The following is a 17,553-nucleotide window of genomic DNA, read 5'->3' on the forward strand; positions in this document are numbered from 1 at the left end:
TCATGTTTCACATACTGGCAGTTAGATTAGCATATACTGGTAGGATTATCTTTCTCCACCTACAAAGAGTCTAACCATTCACAAATCATAAAAATCAAAGAGAACTAAACTGGACAGAATATACTCCTTCCTGTGTCCAATCTCAGAGCAGCTGTGTGATTTCCTGAGGATTCCGTTGCTGGAGCTATGGATAAAAGCTCATTTATACACACAACAACCTACAAGTCCAGTTTCTATTCTTCCTCCCTCCCTCTGCCTTCCCCTTCCCCCGCTTTGAACCAGAGAAGCCAAACTGAGGCGTGCTTTAAACAGTTTGAGGACTAATCTGAAAGAGGAAGAAGAACGTGTATACGTTGGCTAGCATGTTTGCCCTGCTCTCTCTCCTCTTGAAAATAGCAACAACACATCTTTTCAAAGAAGCTTGCCTGAAAGAGCAAGCACCCTGTGAATGGCGTGTACTTTAAGGGACCTCCGGGGTATTCAGATTTACTGTACAGCTCACCAACAACGATTAGCTTTCCAAGGGATGAATAGATTGGATTTACTGAAGACTTGGAGCTTGCTTCTGAGAGTGAATGCAAAAGGACCCTAAACTGTCAACCTTGAAGTTAGCAGGTAAGGAGATTCAATGTTTCAGTGCTAGGACCAGAACAGTATGTAGTAAAATTCTGCTGATGGTAGATTTTAACAAGTTCCCAGGAGTTTGGGGATAACTCGTTTGCCTTGTCTGCTTTAAATTGGGCTGCTAGTATGAATTCTTTCTGCTTTATTTATTGGTCAGAGATTTGATAATCTAATCAGTCTGTCAACAAGTATTGCTCAATGCTTCTGCTAGGAGCTCAATGCAGCAAAATACAGAGGAGACACTCCCCAAGCCTTCAGCACCTTTTCAATCAAGTCAAAAATGTAAGGGATATTTTTAAATCCTATATTAAGGGCTCAATGGAGTTTCTCTAATCTGTAGTAGCAGTTTCCTTCAATATGGAAAGAAAAAATACAGTGACTGCTGAAGGTAAACCCACCAGTGAAGAATAATTTGGTATCTTCACAAGGTAGTTTCACATTCATTATCCCACTTGACTCTATCAACATTCTGCAATTTAAACAGGTAAGTGTTACTATCCCCGTTTTTTTTTTAAAGAAATAAACTCAAAGGGGTTAAGAAATTTTCTGGAAACACACCACACGACTAAATTTGGCGAGTTTTGACTAGAAACTGCAAATAGAAAGCTCTCACAACTATAAATGAATATAAGGAAATCGCATGATTTAGTAACTCGGGCATATCTGACATACACTGGGTTTAAACAGACTCAACACTTCATATATTTTAATCAAAATCTTTGGCCAAGAGCATTCTCCTACTTAGAAGCAAATAAGCTGTTTTCAAAGGTAAACAAATGGGTTGGTGGGTTCCATCTATAAGTAAAACCAAAAACAAAAATATAACTTGTATTCAGTTGTTCTGCCTTCCAGTGCTCTGATTATTTTGAAATCTAGAAAGAGTATTTATCAGGTCAGTATTCAAAAACAAAATGTAACTAAACCTGGACATGAGACTGTATTGTATTTCAAATATATTAGTGAAATTTGTTTCTAGATAATTTAAAACATAATATCTATTGCAACAAGATTAAGTTTATGGTATGTATTTCAATCATTCAAAAATATTTTCTGTTGCTGTTTTACTATTGATTGTCCAATCAGAACTAAAAGCAGTCTATGTTTGCATAGTAAGTAAACAACCTAAAATACTATATTTACATCCTTCCTCTTAATAAAACTGCTCCCCAGGTCCCCATGATATTTTTTTGTTTTGTTTTGTTTTTTTTAAGTAAAAGGAGTTTCTTATAGCATTATTAATCATAATAAAAAATTGGGAACAATCTAAATGTCCAATAATAGGGGGAAAGATTTTTGGGTTTTTTTTTTCAGATCTTTATTGGAGTATAATTGCTTTACACTATTGTGCCAGTTTCCACTGCACAACAAAATGAATAAGCTGTATTTATACATATATCCCCATACCCCCTCTCTCTCAAGCCTCCCTCCCACCCTCCCTATCCCACCCCTCTAGGTCATCACTAATCATCAAGTTGATGTCCATGTGTTATGCAGCAGCTTCGCACTAGCTATCTGTTTTACATTTGGTAGTGTATATATGTCAGTGCTACTCTCTCACTTCATCCCAATTTCCCCTTCCCCTCACCCACCCCATGTCCTCAAGTCCCTTCTCTACATCTGCATCTTTATTCTTGCCCTTCCACTGGGTTCATCAGATATTTAAATGACTACACTAGCCAATCTCTTCCTGCAAATGAAATAAATCAGCCTGGAAGCCCATGAACCCAAATAGAATGGTAGGTTAAAGAAAGTTTGCAGATTGAGTCCAGTCTGAATCCAGCATTTAGGTGTCTTCCTAGCCCAGAATCATTAATTTCATTTTCTACTACCTTTTCCCTTCTACCCTTAGTAAAACTTTTGATGTTTTTAGGAACTATTTATCTGGGATAGAAGCAAAATTCTTCCATGGTGCAGAAAAGTATAAATTTTCCTTTTCAGTACTTTTTACTGATAATAAGAGATTAAAGGGACAATACTGATTCTTAAGGTACATATCCAACCTTGTGGATTTGATGCCATGAAGAGTAACTATCATAATCTCCCTAGTAACACAGCTCTGCATGGACATCTACTTTGATCTATTTTGTTACTTTTATGTTCTTATTATAATAGCTCAAATCTGTTGTAATTCAGCTAAACAAGCTTCAATTAAGCTAAATACAGTATGTGCCACAAAATAAAGTAAGATGTAGTTCCTGCCCTTGGAGAACTTACTATGTTGGTGGAGATATAAGAATGGCAGACCATAAAAAGATGAGACAGTAAGCCAATGTTATGTTTTTAATGGCAAAGGACTTTAGAACAGAAAATAGTGGGCTGGAATGAACAGAAAATGTGTCATAGAGGAGATAAAGTGAGATAAGCCTAAAAAAATATCTAGGATACTGAACCATGCTAACAAAATTTCTGTGCACATAGTAAGTGGTAAATACATGTTGTTTGAACTCAATTCTTGAAATCATATAAGAAACATATTGTGTCAAGACTGAGTTTCACACCTACAGGGTACACTGAGGAGCCTGATCTGGCTAGGGTAAAGGGATTGAGATGAGGTGTAACAGAAAATAAATCTGGATAGAAATTTAAGGCCAGATTATTAGACACAATTCCAGGCACTTTTTAATGGGAAACCATATTAGCAAACTTTGAATAAGTAAGAACATGATGGAAAAACATTTTGAGTAGGCAAATCTGGCAGAGTTCCATAGGCCTGACTACATTTGGAGAAAACTGGAGACAGAGAGATCACTTAAAAGAGTAGAAGTTAACAAGGCTCTAGGCTAGTATGGTGGCAGTGGAAATGGAATGGAGAGGAACTCAAGAGACACTTAAAAAAAGTAATAGATGGAAGTTGGTGAGGGACTAGATATAGGCAGCATAGGAAAGAAATGTCAGAACTGTCTCTGAAATTTTGAAACTGTGGGATCTGGGCAGTGGTGCTACTACTATTCATAGAAATAGGCAATATGAGGATGGAAGTGGGAAGTATAGGATATGATTACTTCTGGTTTTTAACTACTGAGATTGAGGAGATAGAAAAAATTCTAAGAAGCAATGTCTGATGGAGAGATGGAAATAATGTCCTTGAACATGAGTGATGGGTAAGAGGTAGAGGCCAAAGTTATAAGAAACCGCAAGAATTAGCCTGGAAAAAGCAAGTCTAAGACATGACCAAAGACTGAAACTTGTGCAATGCCTACACTCTCAGTCAAGAAGAAAAAGATGGCCTGGAGAAATAAGAGCCACAGAAATATAGTTCTTCTCAAAAGATGAAAAGAGAGTCTTGAGGGAAGGTATCAGTTTGTTTATTCTTTTAAACCTCCCCTAGCATAGTGCTTCATATACACTATGAGTACTTAATAAATATAAAGTTGTTCTAACATAAGCAAGCATGGAGATTTTTTGCTTCAGGCTATCTTCCAGTTTGAACTCTGTCATAAACTCCTTAACCTAACAGTGGCTGCTCTAAACTACCTTGCTGCATGGATTTCAGTGGGAAGGAAATTGGGCCTGGATAACTGAGAGTTCATCCTAGCTTTGCCTTTTAATCAGCTATGTGTTCTCTAGCAAGTTCTTGAACATCAGTATTTCTTGATTTCTTCATATATCATATGTAATGAACTAATAGGGATATTTTTCAGGTATGTTAAAATGGTAAATATGAAAGCAACTTGAAAACACAAGCCACTATCCAAAAAGGTTTTGTTTGAAGTCTATTCCAGGAGAATAAAATACATAAAATTGATTTCATGTGGAGGGAGTAGAGCCAGTTACTTTCTGCTCCCAACACTACACTGTAGACCAGGGGCCTCACTCTAAGTATCAGTAATCTCATCCTACTCCTAGTACCTGTCAGTAGTATCCAGCCCTCTCATTACCACTAACTCTACAATACTTGTACAAGCTTCAATGTGAATTCTGAAAGGATTAAAATACTTAAGAGTAGTATTTAAGAAGTATTTCTGTGAAAACACTTCACCTTTTCACTAGCTATTATTTCCATTAAGTCCATTGATTCTTAGGATTAAATGCTGAGGATCAAAATCATTTTTTACACTGAGTTCTGAGTGTAACACAATATTCCACTACTCGGAAGAGGGAAGACAGAAGTATCAAACAGTATCAGCAATATTTTCTTGTGGAACTGAAAATCACAGCCACAGAAAAATAGAGAAAATGAAAAAGCAGAGGACTTTGTACCAGATGAAGGGACAGTATAAAACCCCAGAAAAACAGCTAAATGAAGAGGAGATAGGCACCCTTCCAGAAAATAATTCAGGATAATGATGGTGAAGATGATCCAGGACTTTGAAAAAAGACTGGATACAAAGATCAAAAAGTTTACCAAAGACCTAGAAGAATTAAAGAGCAAACAAACAGAGATATGCAACACCATAACTGAAATGAAAAATACACTAGAAGGAACCAATAGCAGATTAACTGAGGCAGAAGGGCAAATAAGTGACCTGGAAGACAGAATGGTGATAATCACTGATGTGGAAAAGAATCAAGAAAAAAGAATGAAAAGAACTGAAGACAGCCTAAGAGACCTCTGTGACAATGTTAAATGCACCAACATTCACATTATAGGGGTCCCAGAAGGAGAAGAGAGAGAGAAATGACCTGAGAAAATACTGGAAGAGAATATAGTTGAAAACTTCCCTAACATGGGAAAGGAAATAGCTACCGAAGTCCAGGAAGCACAGAGAGTCCCAGGCAAGACAAACCCGAGGAGAAACACGCCAAGACATATAGTAGTCAAACTGACAAAAATCAAAGACAGAGAAAAGTTATTAAAAGCAACAAGGGAAAAACGACTAATAATATACAAGGGAATTCCCATCAGTTTAACAGCTGATTTCTCAGCAGAAACTCTGCAAGCCAGAAGGGAGTGGCAGGATATATTTCAGGTGATGAAAGGGAGGAACCTACAACCAAGAATACCTAGCAAGGATCTCATTCAGATTCGATGGAGAAATCAAAACCTTTACAGACAAGCAACAGCTAAGAGAATTCAGCACCACCAAACCAGCCCTACAACAAATGCTAAAGGAACTTCTCTAAGCAGGAAACATGAGAGAAGAAAAAGACCTACAAAAACAAAAACAAAACAATTTAAAAAATGGTAATAGGAACATACATATCAATAATTACCTTGAATGTAAATGGACTAAATGCACCAACCAAAAGACACAAACTGGCTGAATGGATACAAAAACAAGACTCATATATATGCTATCTACAAGAGACCCACTTCAGACCCAGGAACACATACAGACTGAAAATAAGAGGATGGAAAAAGATATTCCATGCAAATGGAAGTCAAAAGAAAGCTGGAGTAGCAATGCTCATATCAGATAAAATAGACTTTAAAATAAAAAATGTTACAAGAGACAAGAAAGGACATTGCATAAAGATCAAGGGATCCATCCAAGAAGAGGAGATAACAATTATAAATATATATGCACCCAATATAGGAGCACCTCAATAACATAAGGCAAATGCTAACAACTATGAAAGAGGAAATGCAAGGCAGAAATAGAAACACAGATGTAGAGAACAAACACATGGACACCAAGTGGGGAAAGTGGGGAGGGTTGGGGGGGAATGAATTGGGAGATTGGCATACCAAATTGTACACTCTAAATACATGCTGTTTATTGTCTGTTAACTATATCTCAATAAAACTTCTTAAAAAATGGATTACAAATATGTATATTGTGATCCCAATTTTAATTTTTAAAAATATGCTAAGCATGGAAAGATGTATATTAAAATGTTATCAGTCACTTTCTCTAATTATGGGTTTTTCCATTATTTTTCTTTTTGTTTTTTGCATTTTCAACAAAGAACTTCTATTACTTTTATACAACCAGAGAAAATATTTATATTAACATTACTGTTTATTTTAGATAATAAAAGAATACATAACCTGTTATAAAGGTATTTTTATAAAAGTTTGATGTTTAAAAATAATAAAATACATCAATATGATTTCTAAGGAAAAAAATTATTCCACTATTCGGTTATCAAGCCACTTGTCCAACGACAGATTTGGTTATAATACAAATTATGTTCCAGGATATATACGTAGGTGTAGTGCATGTGTCTCTCCCTAAAATACAAGGGCCTAAAATCATTTTTATCCCTCATACCAATGTTATTTGTGTTTCAGGCTACATGGATGCGTAACATGGTATGATCTGAAAGCCAGTGAGAAACAGCTTTCACAGTTCAATCAGGTGTGAGTAAAGTCCTGGAAGATAGATTCATACTAATCAACCCTACAAAAATATTCTTGTTTCAGAACGCCGATTTGTTTATTTGTATTGAAGAAATACAGCTGCTAATAAGTCTGATAGACTCATAGCAGGTAGTGGCACATCCTCATTCTTACAGAAAAGGCAACAAAGAACCCATTTAACCTGATTAGATAAACCCAGACATCTTAGGTCCATTAATTCATGTTACAATACTGGTGCTAAAACACTGTCAACTAACAATTACTTTTGCCTTTAATTGAGAATTCTTCATAGGTTGGTAGGGAAGACCACTGTTTAAACATAAGATGTGCACCACAAAATTCTTCTATCCTGCTTCCTCTTACCAGCCCATCCCACTTCATCCCATCATGAGCCCTCCTTTCTTTTTGCCCCACAAGCCTTTCTTCTTGATTTAGAGGGGGAGTACTTATGAGAGAAAAGAGAAAGAAAAATCTTTACATGTTTGGGAGATGTCCGTTAAGGAGGGGTCTTGGTAGAAAGAGGGGAAACGAGGCAAAATAAACCCTTTAACACTTAAACACAGAGTTGGTTTTCCTTTTGAAGAATAAAATGCCATTATCTTATCTAAAGTGTTTGTGGCATCGTATCCCAGACATTTGAGCCCCTACTTAAATATAGCTGATGGAAAAGGGAAAAGGGCTGAGATCTAGACTTGGAGTCTCCTGGCACATTTGAACTTTCATTTACCTTTCCTCAATCTCTTTTCTCTAAAAAGGAAAGAAAAATCCAGTTTGGAATCACATTTTGAGATGGCTGATATATAAGATTTGTCAAGATTTCTCATCTATTTCAGATTAACAACCTTTTTTTCTTACATAGGGCTCTCTTTGTATTGTCATGGGTTATGCATGATAAGTGAAATTAAGTCAGCAATAACAATATTCAAACATCTCTGACACACCTTGTTTATTCCAAAGTTTCTAGGAAGTTCAAGCCTTAGAAGACATTAAAAACTACTTTTCACTGCAAATAGGTTACCCTTCATGTTTAATCTGAAATTGAATTCTTATTTATGATAAAAGCCTTCAATAAAAAGCAAGCTCCTGGAGAACAATTATCTTGCTTCCAAGACCCAGGCTTCTAAAACACCAAGTCAGAGGCAGGCCTCAGAGTCAGCTCTGAGGAACGGTGTCAGAACTTAGGAGAATTCCAAGTTGCTAATAATTAGGTAGAGACTTATACAGGTATCCCTGGAAGAAGGTCAGCCCTCTAGTTAGTGCTTTACAAAAAGTTCAAAAGTATGTAAGCTGTCTGTAACATATTTCTACTACCTAGACTAAGAGTGGAACTGTCCTCCCACTGTGCACTCTCACCCACACTCATGCACTCCTCAAGATTTCTATTGCGATTTTGTGATGTGTATTTCCCTTCAGGTCTGCTCTTATGCACTGCTTTATTCTGATTATATAGGATAAAATATTTGTATCACAGTACTATGCAAGGGGCACATAGTGACATTAGCTTTGAATGCCATAGTCTGATTTCCTTTTGGACTTGACAGTGCCCTGTGTTTGGAATCCAAGTGTTTGACAACAGAGTTGCCCAGTTTGATGGGTGTGATGATCTCTCCTTAAGAATGAATTAGCTACTGGAGAAGAGAGGTCTTAGAGCTGTCAGCATTGTAGTATCAATTCCCCTGAAGTTTCTAATAGTAGTGAGAATGCTGATAAGAATATCCCTGGAAATGCCAAGGAAAAATACTACTCATTGTGATAATAAGGTTACAGTAATGACAGGAGGGTCTTTCTGCTTTCCTCCCCAAGGTCTTTTACTATCATGAAAGGAAGCCACTGGGATCATTAGTACAAGCCTGGTTGTTTATAAATTAAAACCCCATGGAGGATGTGTAGCTTTGCTCCAGTTAATCAATAACCAATCACTCAATAAACATTTTTCTATGTGCAAAATGTTGTGGAAGGCTAGGCTTTGGGTTCTCAGGGCTTAAGGGAAAAAAAGGCTGGACTTTCTCCTGCCCTAGGGGAGTTCACAATCTACCTAGGGAGACTAGATTCCTACACACTAAAAGATATAATACAAAGTAGTAGAATACTGATTGTCATACTATTGGTACAGACAATAAACATAATACAAGTTCAAAGAAGAGAGATAAGAGTGTAGGATGGGGTGGTCAATGTAGGTGGCAGGAAGTGAAACCTGAGCTGAGCCTGACATGAGTAGGAAAGATAATCATAAAAATTTACATTTGTATAGTGTTTTACAGTTTACAAAACACTCATAATTGCTGATCCTATTATTCATTCATGTGTTCATTCAACAAACACCTACTATATCAAAAGATGAATAAAACACTGTTCTGATAATTAACTCGTTGGGGGAATCCCTTCACAATGTATACATATATCAAATCATCACATTGTACACTTTAAATATCTTACAATTTTATTTGTCAAATGTAGTCAATAAAGTTGAGGGGGAAGAATTGTCCTTCACCTCCCTGAGCTCAGCCTTATAATGATGAATAGCACAATTAACATTTTTCATTTGTCAATAATAAGATACATGGAGAATAGGAAAGAGGGTATTGGAGAGTTGACCAAATAAAAGTATGGCAACATTGAGCTGCATCTTCATGAAAATTAAGTTTCCTGCATCTTACCAATACTCAGCAGAAGTGGAGGAAGTATCTGCCTTAGAAGCCTGAGCCCTCAGTCCCCCACTTCCCCTTTTGCTTTGGCCTCATCACCCCACCCCTGCTGGCAGTCCTCCAACATATGTAGCCCATCCGGTGCATGCTAGCATTTACGAGAAAGGTAAAGGAAGTCTTGGGGAGGCAGACAACTTAATAGAATCATAAAGCTACATCCAAATGCTGATTTAATCTTTCAGTCTGTCTTGTTGGCTGAATTAAAAAACACCCATCACCAGTGTTACCGAGACTTTATAGTCAGACACAGCCCTGGGTCTTTATATTCTCAACAATCTCTGACCTAGGCCACTTTGAACTCTCCTACAGCCCCACCATACCATTTTTGTTTTGTTTTTGTTTTTTTTATTTTAAGCTCTCTTTTCTATTTCTTCCTAAATGTGTGGATACAACTGCCCTACCCCCTTTCCTTTCTTCTCCAGTGATTTGTAAAGTGTCCATCCATGAGTCATGATCCCCTACAATCTTTGATTTTTCATATTTCTTTTAAAAAATTCTACTGTACTAAGGGAGTACACATTTCACTTCCATTTTACACCATTATCTAGATTCCCACACAACAGCACCTGTGCTTCCACACCAAAAACATGCTCCCCCCTCCACCCCCAGAACACTCACCCTGGGGAGTTAAACTACTCAAAATCTCCTAAATCACACAGTTACTCTTCCAAAGTTGCTCAGTTAGGAGAGGAAGAGAGGGGAAAAAATGGATAAAGCAGATCACTGCCATTAATGGGCTTACCTTCTAAATGGGTATGACAGACACGTAAGCAAAAAGAGTGATTAAAGCACTGTAATAAATGAGATAATAAAACCTGAACAAAGGAGCATTTGTAGAGAATGACTGCTTCAATTTACTCTTGAAGTATAAGTGAAAATTTACCAAGTTCACTTCTTTGACCATATAAGGGTAAAAGAAGATGCATAGTTCAAGTATCCTCAAGTAGCCAAGGCATGGTGAGATTAGGATCCTGAACTACATTGGTGGAAGAGAGAGGGTCAGGTGATACTGCAAAGTAAGAATCAACAGAACTTAGAGTTACATGTGAAGGAAGAGGTTAGGGTTGGGTGGTTTCAAATATGACTACCAGATTCTCTGCTTGAGTGACTGAGAGACTATGAGGTCAATAGGAAAAAAAAAAAAAACCGAAAAGTCTGTTGGAGAATTTGACTTCGGAAGGTAGATGATATATTTGTCTTTAAGCATGTTGAAATTGAGGGAAATGTATGCAATCTAAGAAGAGCAACCTGATAGGCAGATGAAAATGAGAGGCTAAAGTTCAGGAGAGTAGTATGTGGCTGAGACAGAGATGTGAGTCATCCACATAAAAGTGATCTTTTTAAGCCATGGAAATTGTCAAATTCTCCAAGGGAAAGAGAGAAGCACAGAGCAAAACACCAAACTTTTGCATATCACAGATCTTGGCTACACTGATAACCACAATTGGCTATCTGAAAAATCTGTCATTGATGAAGGGAGACAAAAAGGAAGAGTTTGTATTGGGGCACCAGTGTGATAGCAAAACTGGACTGTCGGTTGCAATGCCTGGGTTCTAGTCTCAGCCCTGTCACTAGCTATGTGCTCTTGAGAAAGTCATCAGTCCATTGGAAGAGGATCTCAAAGATCACTTCTGGCTCAAATTGGCACCTAGACTTGGAGCAATAAAAAGCATGTTCTGCTGGCATGGGTTAATAATATAATTTTCTTCAAAAAAGAATGGCATAGAATCTCATTACCCATTCATTGTGTTCCTGCTGTGTATGCAAAGTACTATACTAAACACTCTTGATGAAAAATAGGAAAGTATAAGGTGAAGTAAAATAGGGAAAAGAAAACATGAAGTTATAACCCCTGCTTTTAAGAAACTTGCAATCTAGTTGAACCTAGTGGCCTCATTTTCAGATGATTCACAATAAATCATAATTCAACTGTTAGACTTGCAAAGCACTTTAGTTGGATGAGAAACAAGTAGCTTGGATTTAGCTCTCATGCAAAGTTATACTTATTAATTTTTTGATTTGGTAAAATGTTCTGAAAAAAATCCCTGATACTGTTTCAAGAGTTACACCAAAACAAAAACAGGAAAGTAATGTAATAAATGAACTATAAATCTAATGTGCCTCAATAAATCAATTTTCAAATGAGTTAGTCTGATTCAACACATTTGTGGGGTACCAAGTATAATGCTTCTTGCTCTGTTCTACAGAAAGTATTCATATTAATCAGATCTGGTCTTTGTACTTTAAAAACTGTAAATTAGCAGTACAAATTAGGCAAATACACAAATTACTATAATGAAACGTGAAGAGGTAGAAACACAAAGTAAGTAGAAACAGAAAGTTGAATTCTGTAGTTGAACCATAGACTCTGGGGTCAACTGCTCTCCAAAGTTCTAACATCCTGAGAACACCCTGTACTTCCTCCCTCATAATTCTTCCTTCCACATTTAACCTTTCTACTGACACTTTCCTCACTGTGCCGTCTGGAACCCCCTTTCCATTATAAGTACATCCTAAACCTCTTCAAATAATTGTCCTACCATCTCCTTGCCTTAAAATGAAACTTGGTTCTTACCATCAAAAATAAGTTGCTTATTTTTCTATATTCCATGTACTGTGAGACCTAGAGAGTCCGTTGGATGTCTCCTGGCTCCCTGGTGCCAATTTGATACCGTTACTCTTCTACTACAATGCAAAAAGCCATTCATCTATGCCACCCTCTAATCTTCCTTATTAATATCAGCATCTATTGACCTCATAGTTATTTTTCCCTAATTCACTGACTATTTTGGCATTGGACTTGCTGTCTTTCTACCCCAAATCTTGCTATCACCTTGGTAACTTCATCTTTTGTGTGAACAACCAACCCAGTAAGCTGACTGCAAATTTTCTTGACCACCTTATCTGAAACAGCATCTGTTCACATTCCACCATTTCATGGCTGCACTGGGGCCTTATTCATCATCATACAACTGAAATCTTAAACTCTAGTGTACCACACTATGACTGTAAGCTCCTAGACTTTTCGTTCTAACTCCCTTATTGTCACTATACCAGTCTTTAAATCTCATTTAATCTTTCCACTCCTTGGTTCCTCCTTTTTCTCCCAATCTGTTAAACTTCTTCATTGTTTCACTTTGAACTGCTCTTTTTGTAGCATTTTCAACTTTCTTACCCCATTGTCCTTCCATAACATTTGCTCTATGATCCCCAACCTTACATCAATTTAAGCATTTGCATTTTTTTCTCTCCTACACTCAAGCTTTTGAATACTCCTAGAATAAATTGCACAATTTCCAGACTGGGTCACTAAAAATCCATACTCTCCAACCTCAGTTGGGCCTTCAATTCCTTCTTGGTCATATTTCCATCCCAATCCCCAGAGCCACCATTCAAACCTTCACCAATTTTCAGAAGACCTGAACCCAAGTTTAGCCCTCTTTTTCTCAACAGACAACATTGTCTCTTACTTTGCCAAGAAAGTTAGGCCTCTTAAGGATAAGGAATCTCCATCTTTGCTTCTCCACTTCCACTTTCCCTTACATGTCAGTATTTTTTCTTCCTCTGTACATGCTAGTAGCTTCCCATTCCTTAGAAGATAAACTCATATTCCCTAAAACGATATACTAGACTGTTGTGATCTAGTTTCTGCATTTCTTTCCAACCTATTTTCTCATGTTTAAACCCAACAGTCCAAACACACACAAATACATATACCTAAACAGGCACACCTGCACATATATACACCCTTCATCTTATATTTCATCCCTCTCATACTGTTAGCTATTCCCTAAACATGCCAGGCTATTTCACATCTCCAAATCTTTGCTCATCCTACCATCTACCCCTGCCTAGAATGCTCTTCTCCACCTGCCATACCCCTCTATCTTTTGTAAAGCCTTTACTAACATACATATACCATGTACTATTCACATTCTCTGTGTTATTTATATACTTCTTTTGCAGCAGCTGTAATGGTGCAGTGAATGAATTTGTTAACATATCTGTGTCTCATTCTAGTACAGTGTAAGCCTTCATGGGCAGGCAGGGCTTGTGTCTTATTTTCCAAAGGATCTAGCACAGAACTGACACATAGTAAGTATCTAATACATCCCTTTTAATATAATAAACATATCAGAGTAGTGCAGAGGATAAGGAAAGTTTTTATGGAGGAGGTGTTACAAGAGATGGTCTTAAAGATGGTTAGAACTTCATCAAATAACAATGAGGGAAAAGGGCATTTCAGAGGCAAAATGGCCTGAGCGAAGGAAAAGAGATCAGAAGGCCAACAGTGGTGGGGCCCTGGGTGGGGGAGGCAACGCTGGTCACAGCAGGACAATGGCAGCCACAGCCACTGCTGCTGATATGGAGCATGGCACTGTGGACCCTGAACCATGTTCCACATTATTAAAGACAGCACTTAGAGATGTCTTGTAGTCTATGTTCAGTGGGATATGATTCTAATGAAAAAACTTTTGGTAAAATTCTTGTTGCTAATAGAAGAGAAATTGCATGTAGGGTTATTAAAACTTGCAAGAAGATGGGCATTAAGATGGTTGCCATTCACAGTGATGTTGATGCTAATTCTGTTCACGTGAAAATGGTGGATGAGGCTGTCTGTGTTGGCCCAGCTCCCACCAGTAAAATCTACCTCACTGATGCCATGATGGAAGCCATTAAGAAAACCAGGGCTCAAGCTGTACATCCAGGTTATGGATTTCTTTCACAAAACAAAGAATTTGCCAGATGTTTGGCAGCAGAAGATGTCATTTTCATTTGACCTGATACACATGCTATTCAAGCCATGGGTGATAAGATTGAAAGCTAAGAAAGCAAAGGTTAAGACAATCCCTGGCTTTGATAGAGTGGTCAAGGATGCAGATGAAGTTGTCAGAATTGCAAGGGAAATTGGCTACACTGTCATGATCAAGTCCTCAGCAGATGCTGATGGGAAAGCCATGTGAATTGCCTGGGATGATGAAGAGACCGGGGTTGGTTTTATTTTTTTATTTTTATTTATTTATTTTTTTATTTTGAATTTAAAAAGTTTGCCTTATTTTTTAGCTCTCAATAAGAATATAATTGCTTTACACTATTGTACCAGATTTTGAGGTACACCAAAGTGAATCAGCTGTATTTATACACATGTCCCCATATCCCCTCCCTCCCGCGACTCCTTCCCACCCTCCCCGTCCCAGCCCTCCAAGGCATCACCCATCATCGAGCTGATCTCCCTTTGTTATACAGCAACTTTCCACTAGCTATCTATTTTACAGTTGGTAGTGTATATATATATATATATATATATATATATGTGTGTCTATGCTACTCTCTCACTTCGTCCCAGCTTCCCGTTCGCCCCCCGCCCCCCAAACCCTGTGTCCTCCAGTTCATTCTCTGCATCTGCATCCTTATTCTTGCCGTCACTGGGTTCATCAGTACCATTTTTTTTTTTTTTAGATTCTGTATATATGAGTTAGCATACAATATTTGTTTTTCTCTTTCTGGCTTACTTCACTCTGTACGACAGACTCTAGGTCTATCCACCTCATTACATAAATCTCCATCTCATTCCTTTTTATGGCTGAGTAATATTGCATTGTTTATATATGCCACATCTTCTTTATCCATTCATTTGTTGATGGGCATGTAGGTTGCTTCCATGTCCTGGCTATTGTAAATAGTGCTGCAATGAACATTATGGTGCATGTTTCTTTTTGGATTATGGTTTTCTCTGGGTATATGCCCAGAAGTGGGACTGAGACGTCGATTGACAGCTGAATAGGGGGTCTGGGAGCTGGAATGTGGGAACCGGAGAACTGGTTCAGGGTAAGAAACATTGTTGGCAGGGGGGTTGGTTTTAGATTTTCATTTCAAGAACCTGCTTCTAATTTTGGTGATAATAGGCTACTAGTAGAAAAATTTATTGATAACCCTTATCATATAGAAATGCAGGTTTTAGGTGACAAACATGGGAATGCTTTGTGGATCAATGAAAGAGGGCGATCAATTTGGTGAAGAAATCAGAAAGTGGTGGAGGAAGCATCAAGCATTTTTCTAGATTCTGAGACTCGAAGAGCAATGAGAGAACAAGCTGTAGCCCTTGTCAAAGCAGTAAATTATTCTTCTGCTGGAACCATAGAATTCTTTGTGGACTCAAAAAAGAATTTTTATTTCTTGGAAATGAGTATGAGAATCTAGGTTGAGCATCCTGTAACAGAATGCATTACTTGCCTGGACCTAGTCCAAGAAATGATCCGTGTTGCCAAGGGTTACCCTCTCAGGCACAAACAAGCTGATATTCCCATCAACTTCTGGGCAGTTGGAAGTTGGGTTTATGCTGAGTATGCCTACAAATCTTTTGGTTTACTGACTATTGGGAGATTGTCTCAGTACCAAAAACCAATACATCTACCTCGTGTCCGGGTTGACAGCGGCATTCAACCAGGAAGTGATATTAGCATTTATTTTAATCCAATGATTTCAAAACTAATCACATATGATTCTGATAGAATGGAAGCACTGAAGAGAATGGAAGATGCACTGGATAATTATGTTATTCAAGGTGTTATACATAGGACTTCCCTGGTGGCACAGTGGTTAAGAATCTGCCTGCCAATGCAGGGGACACAGGTTTGACCCCTGGTCCTGGAAGATCCCACATGCCAAGGGGCAACTAAGGTTGTACACCACAACTATTGAGCTCAAGTGCCACAACTACTGAAGCCTGCACACCTAGAGCCCATGCTCCACAACAAGAGAAGCCACTGCAATGAGAAGCCCGTGCACTACACCGAAGAGCAGCCCCCTCTTGCCGCAACTAGAGAAAGCCTGTTTGCAGCAACGAAGACCCAACACAGCCAATAAATAAATAAATAAATAAATTTTTAAAAAGGTGTCACACATAATATTGCATTGCTTGGAGAGCTGATAATCAATTCACGCTTTGTAAAAGGAGACATCAACTCTAAATTTCTTTCTGATGTATATCCTGATGGCTTTAAAGGACACCAGTTAACAGAGAATGAGAGAAAACAGTTACTGGCAATAGCATCATCCTTGTTTGTGGCATCCCAATTAAGACCACAACATTTTCAAGGAGATGAAAATTCAAGAGTGCCTATTGTAAAACCACAAGTGGTTAACTGGGAGCTCTCAGTAAAATTGCATGATGAAGTTCATACTGTCATAGCACCCAACAGTGGGCCAACATTCTTTGTGGAAGTTGATGGGTTGAAACTAAATGTGACCATCTCATGGAACGTGGCTTAACCCTTATTGTATGTCATCATTGACGGCACTCAGAGGATGATACAGTGTCTTTCTCGAGAAGCAAGTGGCAACATGAGCATTCAGTTTCTTGGTATGATGTACAAGGTGCATATCTTAACCAAACTCACCACAGAACTGAACAAATTTGTGGTGGAAAAAGCGGCTGAGGACACAAGGCTCCCTGATGCCTGGCATGGTGGTGGCCATCTCTGTCAAGCCTGGGGAACTGGTAGCAGGTCAGGAAGTTTGTGTGATTGAAGCCATGAAGATGCAGAAGAGTATGACAGCTGGGAAAACTGACAAGGTGAAATTGGTGCGTTGTAAAGCTGGAAACACAGTTGGAGAAGAAGATATGCTAAATGAAACTGAAATGAAGTATTTATAGCCTTTCAGTCATCACCCAATTTAATTAACCATTTATATTGTTATTCTTTCACACTCAATTTATTCAAGCATTTTACAGGAACATCCCTGTGCAGCAGATTTTACATGGTCACATTTATTCCACACATAGTCAAAAACAACATTCTGCCAAAAAATCACCAGTGGAAATTTTTATTGATGTAAATACTTGTACATATGATTTGTACTTCTGTGAGATTTCCTAGTGTCAAAATTAAATCAATAAAACTGAGCATTTGTCTTAAAAAAAAAAGGAGAGACCAAATAAGAGATGGAGCTGGTCATAAGACCACATTTATATTTTAT

At 37.9% G+C, this 17,553-nt stretch overlaps 1 protein-coding gene and 1 pseudogene across 1 annotated transcript in view; both read left to right on the plus strand.

The window, feature by feature from the left end:
- The first annotated feature begins 450 nt into the window (after window positions 1-450).
- CYSLTR1 (cysteinyl leukotriene receptor 1) overlaps window positions 451-17,553 on the plus strand; it is a 46,022-nt gene continuing 28,919 nt past the window's right edge. The window contains exon 1 of the mRNA XM_057718496.1: window positions 451-615. The gene's annotated coding sequence lies outside the window, so the exon portion shown is untranslated. The remainder of the gene's footprint in view (window positions 616-17,553) is intronic.
- LOC130841478 (propionyl-CoA carboxylase alpha chain, mitochondrial-like) lies at window positions 3,679-17,230 on the plus strand (annotated as a pseudogene).

Source organism: Hippopotamus amphibius, chromosome X, assembly GCF_030028045.1.
Source record: "Hippopotamus amphibius kiboko isolate mHipAmp2 chromosome X, mHipAmp2.hap2, whole genome shotgun sequence".
Taxonomy (NCBI): Eukaryota; Metazoa; Chordata; class Mammalia; order Artiodactyla; family Hippopotamidae; genus Hippopotamus; species Hippopotamus amphibius.